Source organism: Triticum aestivum, unplaced genomic scaffold (genome assembly GCF_018294505.1).
Source record: "Triticum aestivum cultivar Chinese Spring unplaced genomic scaffold, IWGSC CS RefSeq v2.1 scaffold208431, whole genome shotgun sequence".
Taxonomy (NCBI): Eukaryota; Viridiplantae; Streptophyta; class Magnoliopsida; order Poales; family Poaceae; genus Triticum; species Triticum aestivum.
The window spans coordinates 1-8,341 of NW_025233245.1; the positions used below are offsets into that span (position 1 = coordinate 1).

The window sequence follows — 8,341 nt, forward strand, 5'->3', positions numbered from 1 at the left end:
TCTTGTAATGATTGTGATACAGATCCACCGAGGCTCCACTGATCGAGCAGAAATAGACCACATTGCTTAGAAATGTTACTGGCTTTGGCTGAATAGCGGCAAGATTTCAATGAGACCAAGTGAGGGTTACTCATATGTCACTACTCGATACAAATTGACGGAACTATTATTTGTTTCCCAAATGATACAGTTTTGAAATAATTTATGTATGTTCCTTATCTAAAAGGACTAAGTTCTTATCCCTTTCATCATAGAAATAGCTTCCACGAAGCTCAAAGCCTTAGGAGAGAAAATAAAGAGAAGTCATGTTCTTAGGTCAACAGAACAAACTATGTCTGCGTAATTCTGTAGAACTTGGGCACTAACCCTTTTGAAAATATTGTACCTTGTTAGAGCTGACACCATGCATATGAGCATGTAAAATCCTAGAATACAGGTTCTGCTATGTTTGCATTCAATGTATTACATACTTCCCGTAAAGAAGAAATGAACCACCAAAAGAAAAATAAACACCATACACCATACATATAAGCATGTAAAAATTTGTGTTGTATTTTGTGGTATGGAGAAGTCAGAAAAAATTATATACTCAAAAATAATTAAAGAGACAAGATCAGATGAAGTAGACTTACAATTAGTACCAATTCTTCAGATTAACTTGAACGGATAAATAGCATTTTGTCAAAAGTACTTGCAGCAATTGAGACAAGAGCGCACAATGCAGAAAACGTAGTCTATTCAGCAGATCTTCTCATAATTTTGTGAAAACATGCTTCTCTTGCTCAGGTTCCAGAATTTCGGCATCACTTTAACTGCAGATGAGTGCTTCTTTGCCATCTGAACAAATAGTAAATTCTCCACCTACCAACAATGGATTGATGAAATAAGTGGCCCTATCAAATACAAAAAAATCTCTTACGGGTCATTTCTGGCTTGCTACTCACTTGTTTAATCAATATGTTGCACAACTATTACGTTGTCGGGAAGCAAAATGGTTTGAACCCAGTCATTATCCTCCAATCCCAAAGACACTGAGCAGACGATTTTTTAATTAATAGTCTAATTTAAAACAATTAAATTGGCAAGACATGCAGAATAACCTAGCTGATTATGTTTTACCTCTTCGTATCATGGTCAAACAGCAACCTCATCTCCATCTCTTCGGATGATTAGTGGCAGGGTAATGACAAAAACCATGATGTCCGATCTGCACAAAAGGTGAAAATTAGGTTCAACATAATGGTGCTCACGGGAGGAAGGGGCGGCAGGGAGGCTAGGCGTGGTTACCTTTCAACGGACGGTAGCGGAACCATGGACCGCGCACTCGTAACCCAACCTAAAGGCCGCGGCATCGTTGCCGAGTATCCAGCGGATGAGGCGCCGGCCATCATCGATGGCGTCCCTCCATTTCCAATTCGCAGGCGAACGACCGCGTCGGCTGGATCGGCCGGCCCCCGATTCACCCGCATCACGCGCGGCCGCCGGATCTTCTCGCCGGCCAGGGCGTTCGTCGCGTCGGCCAGAATCCAGCGCGGTGGCCATGGGAGTCGTCCCTCCCGCATCGATCGGATCAGAACCCAGAGTGGTCGGGAGGAGCCGCCATGCGACCTTGCGAACCAAAAGAAGGGGTTGCGATAGCCGCGTGATAGAAGGCCATTAAACCCGATTTAACGACAGAGGCCCAAAAAAGTTCCCGGAGCAGCGGCCCAGAACGGTCGGGGCTCAATTGCAGCGAACGAAGCGAGCGAGTACATGTGATCCAGGGCCAATCCGACGGGCAAAAATGGCAAAAAGTGAGGATCGGACGGCTGTGCATGTTGATGGCCTGGGATGGCTCGAAAGTTGCTCAGTTATAATGATTCTAAATGAGTACGAGTGCTACTAGGCTATCTAGTGTCTTGATCAGGTAGTGTATATATACATAACCAAGGCTGCACTGTGTCTTGATCAGGTAGTGTCTTGATCAAGCGAGGATTTCATAGTAAAAGAAACAAAGAAAAAGAGAGCCTCGTACTTCCGGTGTTCCGTGTCTGTCTACCCCAACGCCGTCTACGGGTGCACTACTGGGAAGATGTACTACCAAGAGAAGGCGGAGCACGAGAAGACGTCTTCCAACAAGGCCAGCTCCATCGGTCAAGTGGGACGGATTGTGAAGATGGGACCTTGCGGTGGCGGACGGGGCATCGTCAGAGACATTGACCCCTGCAACTTTCGCCGCATACTTAAAATGGTTGTCTGGCATGGCGGTGCGGTCAGCGGCGTGTTGGGGCTTTATGACCTGGACGACCAGGAGGGGGAGGAGCTGATCGGCCGGGAAGGCAAGCGCTCAGAGGTACTCCCTCCGTTCCAAATTACTCGTCGCTGAAATAGATGTATCTAGAACTAAAATACATCTACATACATCCATACGTGCGACAAGTAATTCGGAACGGAGGGAGTAGTACTCAGTAATTTTCCTATCATATTTTGTTGTCATTTCCAGACAAATTAACATGGGTGCGCGTTATGAAACGACTAATGGAGCTTCATGGGTTTGTTGTGGCATGCCTAGATATGTCTGGAGTCGGACGAGTACCTCATCGGCGCCAAAGGCCATGTAGGTGATTACAATGGCCGGTTCGTCGTGAGATCACTCAGTTTCATTGGCAACCGGCGTACTTTTGGGCCATATGGGACAGAGGAAGGCACACCATTCGAGCTCCCTGCAGTTGGCGGCGAAATTGTGGGCTTGCACGGGCGCTCGGAGTACGTCATTGACGCCTTTGGCACCTATGTCAGGATGGACGCCTAACCCTTAACACCCAGATAATGCATTGTACTCCCTCTGTTCCTAAATATTTGTCTTTTTAGATATTTCAAATGAACTATCACATACGGATGTATATAGACATATTTTAGAGTGTACATTCATTCATTTTGCTTCGTATGTAGTCACTTGTTAAAATCTTTAAAAAGACAAATATTTAGGAACGGAGGGAGTACTAGGGATCCTGCTGCATGAACAAATGAAGATCTGCACCGAATAATGTAGCCACACATATGGTTATCATGTTGGTGATTTCATATGTACTATTACTTCTTGCAAATTAAGTAACGTAAGTATGGCTAAAGGCTCAATATCCTTTTTTCCCCAACTGGGCGTCCCCCTTCTATCTATCTATCTATCTATCTGTATTTATCTATCTATCTACATATACCTACATTTTTTTTAGGAAATGCCATCATGGCTAGCTTTATTACAATTAAACAAGGGTTACATCGTCCACAAGGTTTGGAATTAGGCAGCCCGGAGGCTCCCCCGTCCAACTACTAGAAATCTTATTACAAAAACCATGATTAGCTAGCACATGCGCCACTTGATTAGAAGAACGATAACAATGTTTAAATTTGACCTTCCTGATTGACGAAGACACGTCCACACATTCCGCAAAGATCGCCGCCGCAGCATCCCACCATCTTGTCTGTCCAGTACAATAATCAATTACCGTCAAGGAGTCAGACTCAGCTTCCACTCGTGGGAACCCCAGAGAGTTTGCAAAGATTAGTCCGTCACGCATAGCCATAGCCTCCGTTGTCACCACATCTGCTGCATAAGGTATAAACCGACATTGTGCCGCCAAAAAATTACCATTACTGTCTCTAAGAACAGCTGCAATGGCTCCTGCACCCTCATCCATATGGAAAGAGGCATCCACGTTTAGCTTCACAAACTTGGGTTCCGGCTTGCTCCATTTATGTTCATGTACAACACGAACTTTTAAGTTGGCTTGATGAAAATTGTTTGCAATTGCCAGGACCGAAATAGGCCATCTCGAGGGAGGTGGCGGTGATCCATCAGGGGTGAGCTCAGGGCGCACCCACCATAAGTACCAAGCCCCAACCGCTATCACTTGTTTTACATCCAAATTAGGCTTTATAGGGATCGGTCTGGAGTCTGCTAGGATCAGGTGTTCGAGTATGATTGAACCAGAGCGATCAATTAACTTCGCTTCTTCAACAATATCCAGTATACCCAGTCGGAGCCACAATTCCTTTGCATGTGTACAGTCAAAAAGCAGATGGCGTACATCTTCTGCGTCCTGGTGACAAATCGGACATGAGCCATTGGTACCCACATGTCTATTAGTAAGTATGGATCTTAGGGGGATAATTCCATGAAGTGCACGCCAACAAAAAATCTGAATCTTACGTGGAACCTGCAGTTTCCACAGTGTAGGCCATACTTCCGGTAAGTTTGATCCAGTTGGGCGTGGCAATACATTTGCATGCGCCTGAAAAGATTGAATTCATTGTAAGCGGTACGCCGAACGAACTGAAAAAATACCCCTCCGATCTGGGTTCCAGGAAATAAAATCATCAAATGCATTGTGATTAATTGGGATTTGCATGATTCTTCTGGCGTCGACAGGATTAAAAATAGAACGGATCAGGGGCTCGTCCCATGCTCCCGTATGAGGGTCAATGAGATCACTGACGACCGAGAGAATAGTTTGACCTCGGTTTGAGATAACCTTCCTATCCGGGCTGGCTGGCACCCAAGGATCACTCCATATATTCACATTCTCTCCAGTTCCGATGCGCCATATATATCCCAATTTAAAAGTTTCTAACCCCTTCATAATACTTTGCCATGTAAATGATGCTCCGTTTTTCAGTGTTGCTTGGAGTAAATTTACATTTGGATAATATTTTGCTTTCAAAACTCGAGCACAAAGAGAATCTGGGTTGGTGATAAGTCGCCAACCTTGTTTCGAGAGCATTGCCAAATTGAAAGAGTGGAGATCCCTAAAGCCCATCCCACCTTCATTTTTTGGATAGCAAAGTTTCCATCAAGTGTACCAATGCATCCTTTTGTGTTCCTCATCATCCCCCACCAAAACTGAGCAATCAAATCCGTGATCTCTTTGCAAATCCCTTTAGGTATACTAAAGACCGACATGGCAAAAAGTGGGATTGCTTGAGCTACAGATTTAATAAGAATTTCCTTGCCTTTTCTCCATCCATCCTTGTAGCCTTTCTTTAATTCTTTCACAAAAGTGCCTAAAATAGTCACTTCTATCTGCTCCCACCATCGCCGGAAGCCCGAGATACTTGTCAGATAAAGCTTCAGTGTCAATGTTTAACTGTTGGCAAATTTCAGTCCTAGATACGACAGGAGTGTTTGGACTGAAAAAGACACTAGATTTCGACAAACTCACCAATTGTCCCGAACTCTGACAGTAGGTCTCTAGAACATGCTGTAAGGAAGCTGCATTTAAAGTGTCTGCTTTCATTAGAATCAAAGAATCATCAGCGAATAATAGGTGTGATACTGATGGTGCATTTCTGCACACTCTGATTCCTTATATGCCACCAGCTTCTTCTTCATACTGCAATAGACTAGAAAGACCTTCCGCACATAAGAGGAACAAGTAAGGGGAGATGGGCCCCCCCTGTCTAATACCCCTAGTAGGAGTAAAAGAATCCGTCTCTTGAGAATTAAACCTCACTTTATACCTGACAGATCTTACACAAGCCATCATCATCTCAATCCAATGTTCATGAAATCCCAAAGCAGCCATCATATCATGTAAAAAGGACCATTCCACCCTGTCATAAGCTTTATGCATGTCCAATTTTACCGCACACAGACCAGTTTGTCCAGCCCTCTTATTCTTGATTTTATGAACACATTCATATGCTATCAGAATATTGTCAGTAATCATCCTTCCTGGTACGAAAGCACTTTGTGTAGGCGAGATAATCTCAGGGAGGATATTTTTCAGACTCCGAAGAAATTACCACATAATTAGTAATTAAGGGCCACTCATCTTTGGTGGGACCGAATTATCACGGTGGAGATCAACCCCTATATCTAGGACCAAAATGTTATATTCTTTTACTAATTAGATTATATCTGGGCCTGATTCTCAAAAAATAAAATATCTGAGCCTACATGTTGATTATCATAAAACACATAAAGTTAGCCTCCGGATATTAAAGCTGTACTCCTGTGGTTTAGACAAAATAAGCAAGCATTGTAAGAGTCCTGATAGTATACGTTCCAATTCACCCTAATTTTAAAATATTGTACACACACCATCCCTAAGAAAAATTATAGATGCACCATCGCTCATAGCTTGATGCGTGTCCTCTTCCCCCTCCTCCTCGGGTCTACCACATCCCATGTCAATCTCCCTATCCCACAGTAGTCCGCTGGCGACGACGAAGCACCGAGTCAACCTAACTTTCCCGGATCGATCCACCTGCAGTACATGGCTAACCTCTTGCTTGTCCATCAGCACTTGATCGATTCTGCCTCATTCTACCCCATGCAACGCCAAAATACATACATGTACACACCGGTCAGCCGGCAAGAAAATAAAAGCATGCATGCTGAGGAGAAATCGCTTTGTGGACAAAGGTACTTACTTTGCGTTTTCTCTGTTGCATCATGGGTAGATTAATATAGAAAATATATAAATGACTTATTAAGCTAGCTTCATATACGTAACCTATGAGTGGATAACATGTCCGTACATGAACCAAACAGGACGATGTCATGCCTATATGGATCTTGATTAATATTGCTAACACTGTGCCTCCTTGTGTCCTCCAGGTCATTCCGGGTGAGAGATTGCGAGAATATTCAACAGTATGTTGGAATTTAGTACTTGATATTGCTGAAATAGTGATTATGAGCAGCGACCAATTCAGTAGCGCAATGTGGAGGATAGGGATTATGACACGCTTCGCGGGGTATATTCACCAAGTGAGAATTTAGTTAATTATCTTCTATATGTGAGTGAACTGGTCGCTACTTGCAGGAAAAGGTGTGCAACATCATCTGCGGATTTACATGTTCATTCAGACAAATCAGGTCTTCCCCATGCGGAATTGTGAGGGGTTGTGATGCAGTCTGCCAATATCACCAAATGCATGTTCTAGGAGATATTTATCCTTCTACTTGATCCAATATGCGACCACGCTGATAGGTTAGTGACTTTTTTTAGCCTTTTCAGATTTTAATATAGTTTAGCGTGTCCCCAAAACTGTTGCAAAGTATATATAAGTCGCGATGTAGCTTAAAAAAACTGTCTTTCAAATATATAGTCTCTCCCTAAAAATACTGAATTGTCAACTGGGCTGCATAAATCTATACCTATACTAATTAGTTCTAGCTTAGATTGCTTCCTCCCTCAGTGTGATCACATATACTCCAATTACTTTAACTAGGCTGGTGTGTTTTAGGTTAAGCCTTTTGGACTCGAATTAATAGCGCTCAATTTCCAATCAGTTTTTGACGAAACATGCAGGAGAACAAAGCATGGACTCACTAGCACATGCCTCCTAGGGATATTTCATGAATAGGACTGGCTTCTTCAGGTTATACTTTTGTTCAGAGGGGTTGATGGTGTGTAATCTTCTCTTATATATTTAGTTGTTCTACAATGTCCCATGTTATCAGATTTCTCTGAAGCAAATGAGGTGTTTTAGGTCAAAAAGGGTATATGTGTTCATGAAGAAACCTTTCTAGCATTTCTCCGGATACGAGTGTGTTGGTAACTCCTTTGTCCTACATCAAATAGAAGATGAAATATCTTGTGCCTAGCAATGAACTACTAAACTACTTTTTTCTATTCTCTATATCAAGTAACTACAGTTCAATTAATTCGTTGGATTCACATTTATTTCCCGGCAAGGATTATCAAAATCATACCCCAAACCTAAAATATATTGTAGCCAACCTATAGAAGCTATTGCTACGTTTTACCTTGGGAGGAGTTGCCTGTTGGTGCACCTTTTTATATCCATTTTAGATTGATATTTCTCAGAATTACAAAGCATGGTGTCATGTACTTTTACTCCAATGGTTTTGCTTCTCTTTCAAACGAAAAAAAGGACACACATTTGGGTGCGAGTTGAAATCAGTTTTTTTTTCTCAAACAACCTTTAGGTTTTCAACTCGTCTATATATATCATTAGGAAGGTTGTTCTTTGTGTACTTAGTTTGATTCAGCAGAACTCATGGGCTCATGTTTACTTAGTTTGACAGAATGGTGAGACTATACATATCAAGCTGTTCTTTGTGTATATTTAAGAAAATAGCGTGCTTTTTTTGCAGAAAATAAATTAGCGTGCTGTTCCTTGTCAGCGCCTTTTGAGAAGACCTGCCTACTTTTTTTTTGCCGAAATAAGAAGACCTGCCCACTACAACATAAACGAGCAAATGGTAAGAAAGCCTCCACAGGCGAACGAATCACATGATTGATAAAAGTAACTTTGTTTCGAAGGTTCCATATCCCCAACACACATCATTTAATATTTATGCCCCTCCCCCCAACACACACACACACACACA

General features: G+C 42.6%; 1 long non-coding RNA gene across 1 annotated transcript; it reads right to left on the reverse strand.

The window, feature by feature from the left end:
• Positions 1 to 11: 11 nt before the first annotated feature.
• LOC123176027 (uncharacterized) lies at positions 12 to 1,616 on the reverse strand. Its single transcript, XR_006488325.1, has 4 exons — positions 1,288 to 1,616; positions 1,120 to 1,207; positions 945 to 1,031; positions 12 to 861 (listed from the first exon to the last, which is right to left on the reverse strand). It is a non-coding gene; the product is annotated as an uncharacterized lncRNA (long non-coding RNA).
• Between the last annotated feature and the right edge of the window lie 6,725 nt (positions 1,617 to 8,341).